Source organism: Poecilia latipinna, unplaced genomic scaffold (assembly GCF_001443285.1).
Source record: "Poecilia latipinna isolate Pla-1442-1.1 unplaced genomic scaffold, P_latipinna-1.0 Scaffold28, whole genome shotgun sequence".
In the NCBI taxonomy this organism is placed as follows: domain Eukaryota; kingdom Metazoa; phylum Chordata; class Actinopteri; order Cyprinodontiformes; family Poeciliidae; genus Poecilia; species Poecilia latipinna.
In genome coordinates this window covers 557,697-577,038 of record NW_015112644.1, presented here as the reverse complement: position 1 = coordinate 577,038, position 19,342 = coordinate 557,697, and the positions used below count along the sequence as shown (strand labels likewise).

General features: G+C 39.6%; 1 protein-coding gene and 1 long non-coding RNA gene across 6 annotated transcripts in view; one reads left to right on the top strand and one right to left on the bottom strand.

Moving 5' to 3' along the window:
• LOC106951782 (AT-rich interactive domain-containing protein 1B-like) overlaps window positions 1-19,342 on the bottom strand; it is a 226,538-nt gene that overhangs the window by 90,883 nt on the left and 116,313 nt on the right. The window lies entirely within an intron of this gene.
• LOC106951814 (uncharacterized) lies at window positions 2,989-4,343 on the top strand. The gene is made up of 2 exons (XR_001425874.1): window positions 2,989-3,578; window positions 4,053-4,343. It is a non-coding gene; the product is annotated as an uncharacterized LOC106951814 (long non-coding RNA).

The following is a 19,342-nucleotide window of genomic DNA, read 5'->3' as shown; positions in this document are numbered from 1 at the left end:
TGCTCTAAAGGCACATCGGAGGTAGTATTACTTAAAAAGCTAATAAAGAAAACAAAAAAATCAAGTACTTTTAGTAACTAAACTAGGATTATAGTAGGCTTGATATTACAGTGAGTGGCAGTTCTGCTTCCTTACTTTTAGTTTTAATTTCATTCAGCTTCCAAGAACACTCCAACTTTTCAGGAACCTGGCTCTAGAATGAAATGGTAGATATGCTAACTGTAATATTGCCATTTCAGTCATATGGCCACTCCAAAGCATTATCACAATATCAAAGCAGGGAACATCAATATCGAAAGGAACTAGATGGATCGCAAAAACAATATTAGTGCCATGCATTCAGGCATTATGTTATTTAGATACACTTTCACTGCTTAATTCAACAGAAAATGTTCTAGCAAAATTACTAAGCCAAGCTATTTTATTGCTAATAATGCAGAGGCAGCCAGATGCAACTCTTTCAATAAAACCATGTTGTGTAATTGATGGGTGCTACAGCTGAAGCAAAAATTGACTCAAAGCAGCTAAACAAATAACATTCATCTCCAACTTAATATGGATTAATCACTCTGAAGTATACAAACAGAGTGGAAGACTTAATTTTTATGACTGTCTTTTAAACTATGAACAAATTATCAAGAAACCTACACAATGTTCACTTAAATGCCTTTGGGTATTTTAGCAGCAGAAAAAACAAACAAAAAAAAAAAAACTAACAAAACTATTAACACCCTGTGTGACACCTTTGAATGACTTCACTAAAAGGCGAACGTTGGTTTGGTGTAATGTTAATTTTTTTTTTTTTTTTTTTTTTTTACAATGAAGCAAAACAAATGATTAAACTGCCAAGGTTATTTTATATTAACAGAGGGTAAACTTTATGTAGAATGAAAAAGTCTGGTGACTGTTTGTACCCAAAGACAACAGAAAAGGTTGTAAGGAGCCACAACCTTTGATCTGCAAACTGAGATGCTGCAAATCCAGTTAAAATAGTAGATTTGAATTTCTTTTCACTGAGGACACCACGTTTTTTAGAGGCGAAGCAGAAAGGTAAAGACCTCCCATTTTCTGAACTTTTCATCAACATCTATCAGCCCACAAAAGTTCTCCACAATTTAGTTTCTAATGCACATCGTCCACTCACCGCCTTTCCTTTACACCAACACACACTCTCACTCTATTTGTTCTGCTCATATTGGTTCTGCTAATGTTTTTATTTATGGCATTCCAGCATGACATCCCGCCATCCGCCCACCCCCTCCTCACCTCTCCATTCACCCAAGAGGGAGCTGAAAAACAACGCATGACACAGAAAGTGTGAGAGTGCACATGCGTGTGTGTGTGTGCACGAGAAAAGAGAGAGGGATGGAAGAAGAGGAGAAAAATAAAGAAATAAATAAGGGGCCCAAATTCCTCATTTCTAATTCAACTGCTCGTTCAGCTTAACCTCTCTCTCCTCAGCAATTAAAGCGCACGCCACATCCTTCACGCTGCGTACAGCCGAGGCTAAATAATGCAGGGGGCATCCAGCGCCCGCATCCTTTATCATCCCAAATGACAGCCATTTGCATATCTCCCCAGTCAATTAGAGCGCGGCGGAATAATCAGCCCATAATTGGGGGAGAGCGTCGGTAATCACCCGCCCTGGCACACCGACAGGGCCATTGGAGGAGTTGGGTTGGGGGTGGGGATGGGGGGTGTCGGGCTAAATTCATGTGTGTGTGTGACAGGGAAGACAGCCCACCAAGTGCAGACTTCAAACTAGCACGTCCAAACAACCATTCCAACTTTCCCTGGGTTCGTGCATTTGCTCTCAGTTCCACTAATTTGCAAATATTTGCACCTATTTGACTCTTGCGGATTATTTCCATGTGATATTTTTCACCCAAATGGGCCAGGAAGTCATTTTTATAGCATTTATGTGATTCATGAGTGACAGTTTTCATTACAGATGCCCTTCATTTTAAAATATTACCAAATGATAATGTCCTCCTATTTCAATGAATGTGAAAACCAACATCTCCTCCTTCATTACGGCTTTTGCATACAGTTTAAAGGCTTAAAATTATGAACGTCAATAGCAGGGACGCTGCAATGCTAAACAAACTCAAAACATTGACGTGGCTTTTATAAATGGGGCTTTTTTTTCCATACGTTCTTAAAATGTTAAACGAAAGATGATTGTTTTCCACCGTAGAGCTTAATTTGTGGAAATGTCCTTGCCTGCAGTTTTTAGAGATGGAAGCTTAATTGTACATACACACATGCAGCCCAGTGTGATGCCCGTCGTTGGTCGCTCCCTCTGAGTTACAGTTTCAAAACAAACATGGTGGATAAAACATCTGCATCACCTTCAAATGAGGCAGATTATTACCCCCAAGTACTGAAGTGGTCTCAGATATAGAGGAACTTCAGGTGACTTTAAATGGGCTACAAATGATGTATGATGTGCATCTGCAGAGACGACAGCCAGGGGCCACTGATGAGCCGACAGCAAAGACAAAGCCAGTTGATTCCACTCTGTAAAGTTAAGACAGGTTGCCTGTCTACGACAGTTTCTACTGATTAAATGTTTGAGGGATCTTTGATTGCTTGATTAACATTGTTCCTTCTTGTGTTAACATACAGACCAACTAAATTTGACTTCATTCGGTTTTTAACAACTTGTCATTGTCATTGTAGGGTTAGATCATGCTAACCCCCAAAGAAATGCAACTTAGATAAATAATACACTTGTAAGATATATGGAAATTACTATTTAGGTACAAGTGGGTTACTGTTTATTTTAAGTTCATTGATATTAAATTGGACATTTTATTAATTTCAGTCATTCTGGAGACGTCGCTTTTTACATAATTCAAACTTTAAAGTGCAAATATTCCTTTAGACTGTACTTTATATTGTGATATGCTATAAATGTGATGGTTTATTGTATACAACATAAAAGTATTTTTTATGAATAAGTTGGAGTTCATATTATTTCATGAATCAAATAAATTTATCAACTGATTTACAGGGAAAAAAAAGTCTTTGCTGACTAATTAAGCAAGTGATTGTTTCTAAAGATCAGCCAAAGGTAAGATATATTGTTGTGGCTAAACTGCTGACATCTAATGTGTTTCATCATGTTTGCAAATCTCCCGTGAGAGCTATTAAAATCATAGTCCTCTGCTTTCACATAGCAACAAAGAGCAACTTTAAAAACAGCCAAGAACAACAGGAGAACGAATGCTCTCAAACACCTGAGGGGGAAAAAAAAAAAAAAATCTGCACTTGTTTAGACTCGGACAATCAGAGCTCTTTTATGGGAAGTTTCCAGGGCAGCTTTGAAGTGTGATGGCTGCACAGCCTCTGTCTTTTCCTGCTGAAAGAGGAAGGGCTTTTTTTTTTTTTTTTTTTTGTAAAACAACATTCCCTTTAATATTCTGAAACCTCGATTCCTCAGATGCTCTGGTGTCGTCCTCTGAACATGACAAATAAAAGGGACAACTTAAGAGAGGAAGAAAAGAGCTGGCTTGACAGTGATGGGTGCGGCGGAGGTGAGCGTGTGAAGGAACATCAGAAGAAACCCAAGCAAGGTTAGTTCCCATCTGCAGCTCCATCCTTTTGTGCCTCCCCAGCTGCGTTCTTTTTCTCCCTCATGCTTTTGTATTTACTTTACCCAATCGAGTTCAGTGCTGGCCAGCGCTGCCTCGGCGCTGTTTTAGCCTCATTGCCGCTTTGGAGAGATGAAACAAACGCCGTTCACTTGCTTTTTGATAGAAGTGGAGGTAAGAGACTGAAAGAATTGGATTGGGAAGGAGGCAAGGACAGTGCAGGGAACGGCGATGATGGTTTGCCTTGATTTAACCGGTGTGGTGCACTTCAGTCTATTACGAACAAAAGGGGCAAAAAGACCAGCGCTGAGGCAAAGCAGCTGAAACACACACAAAAAAAAGCTTCTTTTGAAGAGTAAAGTTGACACAAAAACACAAGAATTGGGAGCATTTTGAAGCATCTCTCACTGTCCGCGACGGATGGAAACATTGATTTCCTTTTTTCTTTTTTTTAAGGAGGTGTCTTTCCCTGTCAGAGCCCCATTCCACTGCTCTCAGGGGATCTGTGGCATTTCCTGCCAGCCGGACTGCCCTGTTCTGCAGAGACTTATGCATCACTGTCAAAATGACTCCGATCAAAAAGAGGGAGTGGGAGAAGGTAGGGGGGGGAGAAGGGGAAAGGGGTAGAGGCTGACTCGATCAGAGCAACACAAGGCGATTTCCCCCCATTGGACGTTCCGCCTGTCAGTGCGTCCGCTTTGGTAATCCATCAGCATGAGCTGGTGATCAATAATGGGAGTGGTGAAATTTTGAGTTATATCTTATCCTCGTTTGTCTGCATTAGTGATACAAAACAGAAAAAAATTAAAAGTGGACTCTTCTTCTGCTTAGACGGAGGGAAAGAATTAAAAAAAAAGGAAGAATTTGCTTATCGCAGTGGCACCTTATGAAAGTCAAGTCTCTCTTGCAATGTGTTATCTAGCTTGGTCACAGCTCCTGACTTCATCTGGTAGAGTAACTCTGTTGAGCTAAAGAAGTTTGCTAATAAAGAGTGTTATTGGAGGGGAACATTTTTATAAGGATCACACTGCCTTTAAAACAAAATGGTAGTTTGTTAAACACTTAGTTAGAACTGAACTTGTAATACTTTTCTAGTATTGACTCAAAACACTTTACACACACACTTTACTCACACTAGAGCCACATTACACCCAGTCAAACTCACACAGATTTGTACAACGCCAAGCAGATCGGCACGCAACATCATCATCAAGCTTATTTGTATAGAATATTTCAGATGAAGCTAGAACCACTCTTCCCACTGAACCACAATCACCCTGTTGTTTTGTGATTTCTCTGGCTGTATAAGGAATTGAGTAACACAACACTTCCCTTCCCCGCCACCTGCTGCTGCACCCTGCTGACCAGTTGTCTGAAAGGCTATTGCAAGTTTACCTTGGTTATAAGATTCAAGTTCGGCTGTTTGGAAACATTTTTCAGACGCGAAAACATTAAGACAATGATGGTATAGAAATGAAAGGATCACCACACGTCACTTCTATTAAAGTAATGCTGTTTCAAAATCAATTTCGGTGTCAAAGTAGAGAAGTTGCTGACTGCACACTGCCTACACAGCTAGCTGACGGTTTCATATTTGCTAATATACTATATACAGAGCAGAAAAGCAAAAGGAAGTATTGTTTGTTGTAGAAGAAGATCATACTTGAAAATGTCTTCTAAGGATAGTATTTTTTCTATTTCTTTTTCATAAGTGTATGTACTAAAAGGAAAAAGTGATCAGGGAGACATGCAAAGACCTTAGTTTGGGATTCAAATCCAGGTCCTTCTTAATAGTACTAGTGAGACTGTGCAACTCTATTATAATATTATATGAATTAATATAATAAATAATAATATTATAAATGTACACTATTTGAGCAGAACTGGGAATAATTGTTTTTCTGTTTTAAATAGAAAAAAAAAACTAGCTCATATTATAAAACTTTATTGTACATACTTTATTGTACATGTTGTGGACTTTCTACTCAACGTTTTTATGCAGTAATAAGCTCGCATGGGCCCGGTCCTAATATATATAATTCTTATTTGATGTTGAATAAGTGAGGCACACCAAACCCACACAGAAATAGCAGCGGCGCTCTCAGGACAGCCCCTTCGCCCGCAACGTCAGGCAGCATTTCAGAGCTCAAACAAACTTTTTAACGGTGAAAACAAATTGGGCTCGCCATCAAAGAGACTTTTCAAAACCCCACAATTTCTCTCTGCCAGTTCAAAAGAACGCTGGTTGGTATAAACAAGCATGGAGAATTCACAGCGCAAGAGATATTGTAGGAGGTACAAACGGCTAGAGCTTCGCCACAACAAAGGCAGAGGAGAGCGAATGGAGGGGTCGTAATTCATCAAACACTCAACAAAAGCCGGTGTGACTGACTGGCCATGACGGAAAAAAATAAAACAAAACAATAACTTCTCCTTTAATTGGAGATGTTTTTTTTTTTTCTCTCCCTCAAATCTACTTCATCCATTGTTTTTCAACCTCTGTGTTTTTGCTTGATCTCTTCACTTCACCTCCTTCATACCTTTTTCTCCCTACCCTTCTCTAATCAGTTTCAGGGAGAGAAACTCAGAGGAAACTAAAGAAAACAGGGTTAAAGGAAAGAACGGAAAGTTTTAGGAGGAGGGGGAAAAAAAAAAAGAATCTCTAGGTCCTTTATGGCTTGTGAGATTTCTTAACAAACAGGCAACCAGGCAGGCGCGGGCCTTGCTCTGCATACCGTCTTTCCATCTACCTCGGGCAAAATCTCATTTGTCAGGGATTCAGTAGAAGACTGGAGGAAAGAGGGAAAGAAATCGAACAAGAGCGGCAGCAGCAGCAGCGGATCCCAGCCCGCCCCTTGGCCGAGCCGTCATTAGCTATGCACAAGACAAACTGCTGACACAAAGTCACACAGCGTGCCGATCGGGGGCTTGTGGGTAGGCAGGAGGAATCCATCCCTCCATCCCTCCACCTGTCTATCGACATCCCCGGCTCTCCCTTGTCTGCCTCCGGTTTTTGCAATTACAATCAAACGGCAGCATCCAAGCCCCGGAGCACTGACTGACGTCTTGGATTAACCGAGACGTGGAGAGGCCTTGAGATGATATGTGTGTGTGTGTGTGTGTGGGTGTGTGTGTGTGCATGTCTCTTTCTCTCTCCCTCTCTCACTCTGTCTCTCTCTGTCTGTCAGCTGCTTTGTTAGTGTGTGTATCTTGTCTCCCCATCAGCATTGATGTGTGTGTTTTCTGTGCTCGCTTGCTTCTGTCTGTATATTGTGGACTTATGTAAATGACAGGAAAGGTGTTATGTATGGATAAAAATAACAATACGTCATGCTTTTCAATTAGACCCCACAGTGTTGATACTTTGATTTAAAAAAGAAAGAAGTAAAAAATTGATTCCAGCAGCAACTTAACGATTTTTGACAATTGAAAAGTGCGCTCCAATATAATTTGCAAAATAACACCTCTTTCTCCACTGACATTTTGCAAGAAAGCCCTGAGCAGTAATTTTCAGAACAGTCTGCATCCTACATTTTGAAGATACAACAAACCGAGACATGGGAGAAATGTCATGAAAAGTGACAACACAACCAAATCTAAAAATCTGACAATAAGAAAAGAAATCACAAAGCTGTCATAAATGAAAAAAAAGGGAACAGGCGCATGCACCCTCTGAATTAACTTCACTGCTGCGCTGCCACAGTCGAGCAGGCAAACACGCAGCCGTACGAGGAAAAAAAAAAAGCTCCTCAGAAGCCAACGAGTAAAGTGTGAGGAACAAAAACACGTCAATCTGCTTCGTCCAAAAAAGAATCAGAGCTGCTCCGCCGTGTCCTCTGAGAGATCGTTTTTTTTTTTAACTCTTCCCTGCTCGACGTCGACGTCATCCGTCAGAAGATGACAAATGTGACATGACAGCTCCGTTCGGCAAGCTGCAGACGGAAAACTACTCACAGCCAGCACAGTCTGCACGAAGGGGAAGTTTCTTGGAAACAGCATTTTTAAATAAGCGTGTGTTCTGCAAAAGCGATAAAGAGGCTAAATAAAAAGTCCACTTGGCATCACAGAGTTACAATGTTGAGTTCAATAAACGTAATTAAACTTTTAATTTAAGAAATTTACAAATTAGCACATGGAGACGTCAGGAATAAAAAAAAAAAACACACACACAAACAAAAAAAACAAAACAAAAAACGTTGTGGTCTCTTAACAATATGAATTGCAAAAACTTTTGTGGGTTTTTTCTTTTAATTTTATTTTTAGCATGTTTTGTCCAAGCAAAGAGAACAGTATGGTGCGTCCGGCTGCCTTATAGTGTCAGAGCAGACGTCCACAACAAAAGCAGAGTAAGATAATCCCACTGTTGCATAATCCAACTTTATGACATCAAAAGCATCTATTTCAGGCAACAAAGTGAAAAGGCGGCAACAATAATTAAAAACAAAGTTGACAATTGAGAGAAGAAAAGCTGCAGTGCAAACAAGAGAAACAGTTAAACTTGCATAAACTTCCCAAAACTATGCATTGATTCTGATTCAGGACTCAAACATGCCATTGTGCACATTAACACAATTATTTGAGTTGGAAAGTCATTTTCTATTGAAAAACAGAAGTTATAGTAAACAGCCAACATATAAATAAATGTATTACAATTTTCCTTTATAACATTCTCAAGGCTTAAAGTCATTCTAGTGAGATTTAAGAGAAAAAGTCAGAGTACCTATAGATTTACACAGAGCCTCCAGCTTTGGACCGTCATCATTTGTTTCTGAATAATGCAAAACAAGTAGCTAAAAGAAGACTTATAAATAACAATGCCAACGTATGGAAGCAGAAATGTGTTATTTTTTTTATGTTTAAGGCTGTGAAAAACACAGGTTGAGAAGCTAAGATGATTTTACAAAGGTTTACAAACTACTGATCAACCAATCAGACATTTCATAGCTGATGTTGATTTTTCACATTTATTTGTTTTTTCTTTATTTTTTTGTATTATATCTTTTTCTGTCCTGCGGATTCTGATTCTAATTTTTTTTTTTGTTTAGATAAAAGTAATAAATGTGTGTTTTGTTGACATAATAATTTTGTATTCAGCACAAAATGAAGGACACTTATTGAAATCAACAACATACCTATTGTCAGTTAATAGATAGTGGGAGTTCCAAGTTTCGATACATTTAATAGAAGAATAAAGTTCAGGTTTTACAGTTTTTTACTTGCCTATCACCAAAATGACCTAAAGAGCTCTGGTGGACTGGCACATCTTTGTTTATTAACACACAAGCAGTTTGTAGCTCATGATGTAAATATTAAATAGATTGCAGGCTGGCTACCTCAGCAGATATCCCGACTAAAGCACAAATATGCTTAACCTTTACCTCAGAAGCAATTCTGCAAAATAAACTATTAAAACCTTCAAATAAATTTTGTGGGTTTTTTTTCTTCTGTTTTTGCTGAAATGTATGTACCAAAATCAAGACTATAAATATTATAAGAACTAGCAATTTTAAAGCAGGAGGAAGAAATGTTGCTTTTCTGGTTTTAATCAAAAGCAATGAAGTCCTACCACACATCTTAGCTTTAAATGCTGGTGATAAACCGGAATATTTTTATTCAAGGTTATCATACTGTGACAATCTTATGGCAGCACATGCCAACTCGTGATCCAATGGTCGCCTCTGCACAAATCTGTGCACGTGTGTATGCCTGTGCACATCTGTGTGATGTAAGCACATCGGAAAGAGAGGTGACAGCGGCGAGAGGCTGATCTAATAAAAGCGGAAGATGAAACGCTGTCAGAAGCTGCGGCGAGAAGCTCACACGCCGCCGACGTTTGGTAAAACACACACGTGTCTCCTCCCAGAATGCCTCACACACCACCTCTGGTTCTCTCTCTCTCTCTCTCTCTCTCTCACATTCATACACACACACACACACACATACACACGCATTCTGACACACATATCTAGCTTGATAGACAGTTTCATAGTGTGGTAGCCGAGGTGTTGGCCTATAAAAAGCAGTGCTGATATGATTTAATGGGCAAGTTCTTATTATAAGACTGTCGCTGGGCCCGGCGTAATCTGGCTACTGCTCCAGGGCACAGCACTGAGACACATGCACTACAATACTCCACAGCAGATAATATTGCTATGTGCTACATTGCTATTATAAGATAGAGCCATTTGCCACCCTGATACAGCGAGCCGTGCATGAGACTGTCATTTGGGAAGGAGTGATTTATGACTGCGAGGCGCGAGAATAAAGACAGATTATTTTTATTCATGTGTCTTTAGAGGCCGACTTCATTCCTCTATTGTTTGCGCTGCACTTTATTTTTACTCTGAATCAAAGGAGGATCGACTTCCTCCCGGAACACGCAGAGAACCACGAGTGGCATTTATATAATCCCTGCAGAACCTGGACCAAACACTAGTAATAAGAAGAAAAAAATAAAAAAAAGAAGTGCACAATGTCGGTGTGACATTGATTCTGAATCTGCACCTAATGGAACAAGATTTCTCTGTTAGCTGTCTTCCAGTTTTTTTTTTTTTTTTTTTTGCTGAGACAAAATTGCTATTAATTATAAATAGTGGAGCAGCTGTCTTAAAATATATGACATATCTGCTGGGGTATTAGGCACTGTGGTGATATTGCCTCTACTGCCACTTTTAATATCAGCACCCCGGCTCCAATCACAGCCTAATAATGGCTCCTCATTATGAGGTGCATGTGCGTGTGTGTGTGTGCGCGTGTGTGTGCGGCTGTGGCGGCGGTGGTGCTTCAATTTCACTACTTAAAAGCCACAGATGACACCTTGTAAAAAGTTAATTTCATTTTAGACATTTTCCAGAATAGGGTTGTAAATTTAAGCTCTCGAGGTGCACCATCAGGCCATCAGCTCTGATAATTGAGATATTGAATAATTAGGTGGAAGAAATTTATTGCAAGGATAAATGCAAAGCAGATGGAGGGGGGAAAAAAAGTGAAATTTTAACAGACAGCTACGACAGGGAGGCAGGTCAAATTTTCTGTTTGGGTGTAGTAGCAAAGCTTAACAGGAGATGGCGTAAGAGATGACATGAGGCTTGGGGGTGAGGGGGGTAGCGCTCAGGATAAAGTAACATTACCGAGTGTTTCATAATGTGATTTTAACTGCTGACATGCCCAGTTTTGATGATATCTCAAAGCAAATGGAAAAGAAGAAAAAAAAAATCCCAGTAATCTGGGTATCTCACGTTCTGATGAAGCTTTATGATGTTAATTCTCCTCCTTTGTTGCACATTTGTACATCATGTATCCAGGGTTTTAGAGGTGCATTTTCAATATCTCAGAAAAAAAATGCAGAAACTGAATGATGAATACAGCTTACTGACAATGACAACAAAAATTCAGTTTCTCAGGAAATTAGAGTATTGCAAAAAGACTTGTAAAAAGGGACTAGCTCCTTCTGCATGAATTAGTATTCATATGCAGTGTGGCATGGGGGTGTCAAGAAAGCCCAGATTACTACAGTGATGACCTTCATCTTATCTGCATTGTTGGATCTGATGTCTCCATAGATTCTGTTTGGGGTTCAGCTCAGGTCATTTTGATCTCAGGAACACCAAGGTCATTAAACCAACTTCTGGTACCTTCGGCAGTGTGGACAGGTTCCAAGTCCTGCTAGACAATGAAATTAGGATCCCCATAAAACTGGTCAGCAGAAGGAAGCATGAAATGTCCTAAGTGCTTCCTGGTATCCGGCTGAACAGAGTTTGAACTTCATAAAGTCACCAGACCAGCATCAGTAGAAGACAAGACGCCCGACTGCAGAAACTTCACACTGAAGTTCAAGCGAATTGGATTTGTGGGTCCTCCACTCCTGATTTCCAAATGAAATGCAACAATTACTTTAATATAAAGAGACAACTTTTGGGCAGCAGTTCAGCCCTTCTTCACCTAAGATCCCTGACTTTGTCTCTATTTTTTAGGAGTAGCTTAACACTCATAAAAAGAGACATGGATATGTCTGTGGTGAATCTCGAAGCTCGACTTTGGCCACAGCCTAAAGCTTCTGAATCTCCTCAAAACTCTTGACTGAATTTCACAATCCTCTCAAATGATTTTCTTCCACTCAACTTTCCATGAAATGCACAGAACTCTGAACGCCGTTAGCAACAATCTTTCTTATGTAATATTTTTAATTTGCTGACAAACTGAGTTTTGGGTGAATCAACAAAATTAACAAACATGAATGCCTGAAACATATCATTGTGTGTAACTAGTCTGTTTTGTGCACTCTTTTCCCTTTTTGAGCAAAAATAAATGAACTTTAAAATAATATAATTTACTGAGATTCAGTTTTATGCAAATTGTTTCCCCCAGTTTTTTGTATTGCTTTTCCTGCATTTCTTTTCTAATTACATGTAAGACATAATCACATAAGTCTTTAAAAAGGAACCGTCTTAACACATGGTCTGTGGTCATTAAAAGACAAGAGAAAATATCCTATTTTCTGAAGTCTTTTTGTAGCTGTTCCTCCCTCCTCTTTTCTTGACTCTATTATTTCCCAGACGGCTCGGTTTTAATGTAAAAACGGGAACAAAGGGAGATGCTGGCAGAGCTATCTTTAAACTGCTTTAATTTTTTCCCTGTCAGATGAGATTGATTTCGGCGAAAGAAGAAAGAAGAAGGAAGGTTTTCCACCTGGTTCCACCTCTCACAAACCCGCCATCCTCGCTCTTTCCTGTTACTCTGTGTCCCCCCGCCCCCCGTTCACGTTTCTCTCTCATGGCCTCTGTCTTAATTTCACAGGGGAATCATTTGACAGATATTGCCCTTGAAGAGGCAGGCTGTGCCTCGCCACTGAGAGCAATGGAGGAGGGGGGGAAGGTGGAGGGTGGAGGTGAGATTGTAGTGGGGGGTAGTGATGGAGGAGAGGAAGCCACAGAGTAAGAGTGATGGGGAGAGGGAAGGAGGAGAAGAAAAAGGGGAGGGAGAGCAGGGTAAAAAGTTATTAAGTGGATGTGAAAATGCAGCGCAGCCAAAAAGGTTAAGTCTGGAATAGGAAATTAAAACTTGCATCGCTTTTGGCTTTAAATAGATTTGGTTTCATTATGGGCGCCAAGGCCAGTTAGAGTCAAATCCCTCTGGAGAGAGGGAGGGAAGGAAGGAGAGGCGGAGGAGGAAGAGAGACGGTGACATGGAGGGAAAATACGGAACAATAGAGGAGCGGAAGGAGGCAGACTATCATGCAGTTCACATTCATTTTCAATCTCAACCTGTTTTTCCCCAAACCCCCTTTCCACAGTCAAGCGAATGCCAATTCTACATACCATTACTGATTTAGTACTTAGGCTTTAAGTGGAACCCAAGGCTGCTGTGGAGCCTGAATACAAAGAGCACAAAATGGCATTGGCTGGCAGGTGTGCGACTATTTTTCTCAATCTCTCAAACTTCTGTTTATAAGTCTTTGGTGACTGGAGTTAATGTCTCAACCCTGAAAGTTATGAAATCCGCTTGTTATTTCTGCATTTTTGCTTCTGACAGACCAGACAATAAGGAAACACGGGCCTTTTTGCACGTCTGGGCAACCCAAAATTGGCTCCGACATGAAAAGCACAAAGTGAAGGAGAAGACAGTTTTACATTACGCCCCAGGATGGTACCAATGGGAGCTAGCTTTAGCAGTTTGGTGGCTTTCATAGGAGCGGTTCGCACAGGTTACACAGGACTGACCCTCTTGCAGCTCTTATTTATTGCCTTTGTGGTCTCCAAGGGAATGGCACAGTAGAGAGAAGCTGTATAGATTGAAAGAGAAGGAATGAAACTAAATTGAGATAGGAAAGAATGGAGAAGAAAAACCTAAAACGGCAGTTAAAAACAAAAGTGATAAAAGCAGTAAAATTGAGATATAAGCGAGAGAAGACAGGGAATTTAAATTAGAGATGGATGTGGAGTTTTAAGAAGATGTGAGGATTTTTCATTCTCTTTAGAGATCCTTATCTTTTTCCACTGGTGGCTATGCATATAAACAATGCCACACACATACACAAATGCATAATAAACATGACCATATTTAGGGGTTGGAACTTGAACTGTAGGCATGACTGATTTTGGATCTCACACAATTACTGATTTAAAGTTTTAATAAAATCCAGCAGAAAGTATGCTTTCATCCTCAATGAACACTTTGCATTAGCTCTTTCAGATTGCAACCCCATCAAATGAAAAATTTAATCTGCCAGCAACCTTAGCTGCCTACAATCATTACCTTCAACCCCTCAATGTAATCTTTGTGCTATTGGTTCTCAACTGATTTTATTAATTCACAGTGCTAGGAAGCAATATTCTGCTCATGAGGAGACCTTGTTAGTGTGGAAACTGAGAAACAATGTCGAGCTGCATACTTAAGCATAGAAAATAAAGCTATAACACAGTTAATACAATCTCTTTCATTAGCGTGCCTTGATCTTGCAAAAACACTTAGTGTTCCTTTAGAGAAGCAAAATTTCTCACTAAATTATACAAATAAAATTAAGGCCGACAATTTCTGTAGAGCTCTGAGACTTTACAAAGAGAAGAACTGTTTTTTTGTTTGTTTTTGCTGTTTTCTTTAGATAAAGATGCTGTTTTAAGCACCTAAAATTTTATCAAAGATAATCACAAGAGATGAGAAGCAAATCTAGGCAGATAAAGAGGGTGAAGGTCATAAAGAATTCACAAAGATGTCCATTTTTATGGTATAAAACACATAATAATAAAATATTGTATTTTAAATGGCTACCATGTAAATATATGGCAACAGCATTAATGTGCTGGGAGGGACTGGGAATGCTGACATACACTTTTTTGGACAGAAACATAATCTTCAAGGTGATGCAAATATTCTTTAACTTTTTAACTGTTTTCCTTTTATAGTTCACATTTATTGCTTGGATTTGCTTTTCTTGATGCTGACCTATTTCTCAGAGGAGTTACGCGACTGACTCTCACGCATCAGCCTCACCGTTAAGTCGACAACAGATTGAAACATCAAGGGCCTCCCTTTTGTGTTTGTCTTTATGAGTTGTGTGCAAGATGAGTCTGTTAATGCATTATTACAATGTAATTACGAGTGAAGAGTAACAGTGGAGGAAGTAAAAGCTCCTACTTATGTTTTGATGCAGCTCTTAAATCAATGAAAGGGTAAACAACTTTCCAGCAGAATAAAGACAAGTGAAGAGAGAAAATGAACCCCGATGACAGAAAAGAAAGCTCAACAAACTCTGATCCATTCAAAAGTTTAAAACACCACAACTATTTACACTTTTCTCCAAGTAACTTCAAAGTGTTGTTTTTTTTATCAACAGCTATTCATGCTCTATAAAGTGCATCAAATATCAACCTTTAAATAAATCTGCGCGTAATGAATCTGCATCTCATGCAACTCATTTTTGAAATATCTTTCAATGATATTCTATGACATTGAGATTAGCGTGCATTATGTTTCGATGTGTGAAATAAATGACATGAAATATGGCAAATCTGCAAATGTAACAAATACAATCACAATGTGTTAATATGTCTTTATTAGCTGTGAAAGAGCATTTGCATATGCGTGAGTGTGTGTCGCCCCATTTTTTTCCCTGTCTGGCAGTGAGCCTTCTCTGGTGTGTCTGGGCTATCATGGCTCATTGGCAAACATGAGCTGTGATGCCACAAAAAACGCTCTCCGCAGGAGGCTGACGGGAAGGCATGACAATGTTGTTGCATAAGGACCAGATGAACAGTTTTGATTGAGCAAACGTCAGAAAGAGGAAGATGAAGAGAGAGGGAGGGAGAGGCGAAAACCTGCTGAGCTCGACAGAGGAGGAAAAACAGAAACACGCTGACAGCAGCAGGTGATACAGTCAACGCCCACGTTTTTCTAAATTTTTTCTCTTGAGCTCTATTTACACGGAACAAAACTCATAGAGAAAGTAAATTATCATTTTCAAGAGAGACCCTGTGCCGACCTCATATAGCATAAAAGTAGGTAGTGTTGCTTCCGAGGTCACGTCCTTCTAATGTTGCCCTTTCTCGTCAATGTACGCCCCGTCTTTACAAAATTTCTATGAAGCTCATTAAAATTCTAGAGTAACTTCGCAGAAAAATGCAATTCATTCGTCGTGAATTTCCAAGTTTCCACCAGTTTGCTGTTAATTGAACTGGTCAGCATTTTAAAAATGTTCATCAGACAAGAATATCGGTAACATTTACAGCACTGATTAATCTGAATAAAAGGCCCAAGTCGCCCACGTTGCACAGATGCAGGTGTTTTTCACATACGGTGTCTAATCAGACCTGTACCATGCCTGGATGTGAACAGACGGCTTCCTGACTAACATTTTCCTCTCACTTTGAAAAATCTGTTGCCTTCGATGAGGCATCACTGTCGTCATAGCTCTGCTTCTGAGGCTCCCGTTCAAACAGAAATAGTGATGGTAAATTTCATATTTGTTGTTTATGTTGTTTAAACATGGCATTTAAAAGAAAGTTCAACAGTCACCATCCCTGCAAGCTAATTATTCTTAAGTTTGCACCAATGCTTAGGGAAGACGACTGTTGAAACTTAGTGTGATCAACTTCTTTCGATAGGATGTTTGCATATTTTGAGGTGTGTGTACCATGAAATGTTAATGGATCATTTGCAGTCGGTTAAATGTCAGATAATGTTTGACTGAAATGTTTTCTAAGTAGAATCTAATCAGAATACGTCTAGCTGAATTTCATTTCACATTCCTTTGTAGAAATCAGTTTGTTTTGCAAAGTACCTTGAGATGACAGCTGATGTGAACTGGCACAAAAAAACAAACAAACAAAAAACACAAACAAAAAAAAACTGAATAGAATTTTTTTCTTGAACTTCATCCCAATCCAGATTGGAATGAAACGCCAAAATTCTGCCAGAGCACACCTTTCACCTCCCAGCACCCTTAGGAAGCTAATTCTGGCTAGACAAACACACACATTACAGTGACGTGGTCCACCTATTCACTTTGTGAGTCCTTCTCTTATCTTGTGGCATCAGGATGAAGGCCAAAGATAAACTTACTGCATGGATTTTGATTTGGGTCGAGAGTGCGGCTCTCGTTTCCTTAAAAATGGAGCGAAGTGTAAAGAGAAGAAAAAAAAAACCTATGCGTTTAAGTGTACGTAAAATCAGAAATGTTAATTGTTAAGAGAAATCTGTTAAGAGTAGGGGGATTGATAAAAAGATAGAAAATGTCTTACGCAACTAAACAAAACAGAGTGATGACCAGGAATATAGACATGAAAAAGCAAGAAAAATAAAATGCTACATCACCAGGATTACTACAGGCTCATAACAATTCAACATTTCACTGTATGAATTATACAGCAGGCTGCTCCATAATGCTTCCGCAAATAAATGCAACAAAACCACAATCATCATTGCCTGGTGCTTGAAAATGTATCACTTTGTATGACGGAAAGGGTATACGGAGAGCAAATGCATTATGGGAAATCACCTTGGGTCCCCGGGTGACCATGGAGGCTGCGGCGTACGTATGCCGTTGTTTTCTGCTAACGGCGTCATCAACAAAAGCGAGAGCAGACTCCCTAATCCGAGCACTCGCACTGAGTCACCGGAGTGAGAAGTTCGTGTTCATGAATACTGACAGAGTGTGCATGCGTTATTAAGTTTCAGCATGTTTATTTTATATTTGTGTGTGCGTGCGTGTGTATGCGTGTGTGTGTGTGGAGCATGTGTTGCACTTGAGTGGATGGTCGTACATCTGTATGCACCTCTGGTTCCTTATTCCCTATTCCTCCTCGCAGTGTTTCCTCTCCATGCGTCGCCGTTGTGATGAAGTCCGTCGCAGGGTCCCCGACCCAATATCCAACGCCTAATAAACTAATACATCATTAATGAGAGCGAGAGAGAGAGAGAGAGAGATGCAGGGAGGGAGAGATGAACTGAGTCCACTGCTGGGCTGCAGCGAGCTATTGCTCCACAGCTCAATAGGCTTTCTAACAAGGCTCCGTCCTTGAGAGAGGCTGCATACTAAAAACTTCTCCATTGGCCGCCGCGTTGAGCAAGGGGAATTCATAAATAGAGGACAGAGAGGAAGGGAGGGCGAGAGGAAGGGTGGGGGAGCCAGAGGAGGAAAGATGAGAGAGAGAGATTCTGGGAAATGGGAAGGAGGGAGAGGAAGAGAGACGGGAAGGAAGATGAATTGTGTTCCGCTTTAATCGTCCTTCTCTTATCTGACTGTTCACTTCAGGTCAGACTGTCTAACCGACTCACGTGATCAATACCAGGTTTATCGGCCTGTTTGTTTGAATATGTCAGATTGTAGTTCTTCAAATATGTCCTAAACAGGAACTCCCTGGGTAAAAGAGGGTGGTAAAAAAAAAAAAAAAAAAAAAAAATCATTGCAATTTGAGGACAGAAACAAAACAACCTCAGATAAAAACAGAAACACAACCTAAGTATTAACAATCAATTATTTTTTATTTAATAAATGTATAAAAAGTAAGAACTCCCTATTTCTGGGCTTTCAATGCATCATCAAAAACAAACGTGTCCTTGGATAAATAAACAGGGAAAATCTGGTATATCTTTGATATAAACAACAACAACAACAGAAAAAAAACAAAAACAAAAACAAACAAAAAAAAAAAAACAGAAATTGCAAGACAACTTTTTATGTTTTACATGTTGTTAGAATATCCCCCTCAAAACAGTCCAAATTGGACTCAAAGGACACCATTATATTGCTCACGGTGTGCACACCAATCTGCCCTCTCTCAGCTAATACTGCCGCAGGCCTCATCTGAATAGAGATAATTGAAAATCAGACTTGTTTATCGGGCTAAATAGAATGACAGACACTCACAAAAGGAAGCAGAGTGAGCGAGCTTATAGAGCATTAGCATAATGTTCATGGCTGAGTGATTTCTGTTAGGCCTGAGAGGTAAACGTGAGAAGTTCACCTCAAAAGCTGCAACACGGCTTTGTTTTCAAGCTTTTCTCTTTAAACATCACACATTGGCATTTAAGTAAGGTTTGGGAAATAAACTATGTGCAATTACAAAAAAGAGGAAAGAAAAGTAAAACACACAGGATGGTACAAATGCTCAAGAGACATTTGGGAGACTGTCCAAGACTTTCATTATCTTTGATGCAAATGATCAGACCCCATAATTAGGCCTCTCATATTGCTCTCTTATTCCTTCCTCTGTTTTTTTTCTATCTTCTTGTGATCAACGAAGCACAGTGGGAAACAGAATCACGCCCCTCTTACCGAGATATGGCTCCAGCATGGCTGAACGCCAAGTCGTTCCTTTCAAAATAAACCTCTTTCTGATTAAAGCCCATTGAAACAGTCCCAAATGCTCAAGTAGAAATACCAAGTCCTAAGGAGCGGAAGGTGATATTTATTGTTTTGTCCATCGCTCGGTTACAAATAACTGCAGCTGTCTGATTCTGTCCACTAAATATTTATTTTTATTTATTTATTTTTTTTTTTGCAGCTCAGTTTTGCCAAATATTTCAATTTTTTTTCAAGATTTGGTCTCTTGTACCCAAAGTTTTTGTGTAATACCCTTTGCCCTCCACAGAAAAACTGAAATGTCAGTCCATACCTACAGTTGTGTAATTTATACCCATTTAGACAAACAATGATTTAGAATATCCTATCAAAGCAAAGGAAAACACAAATTATTATTATAATCCTTTGCAGTGGAGTCAACTGACCCAAAAGTCAGATAATGTGAGAA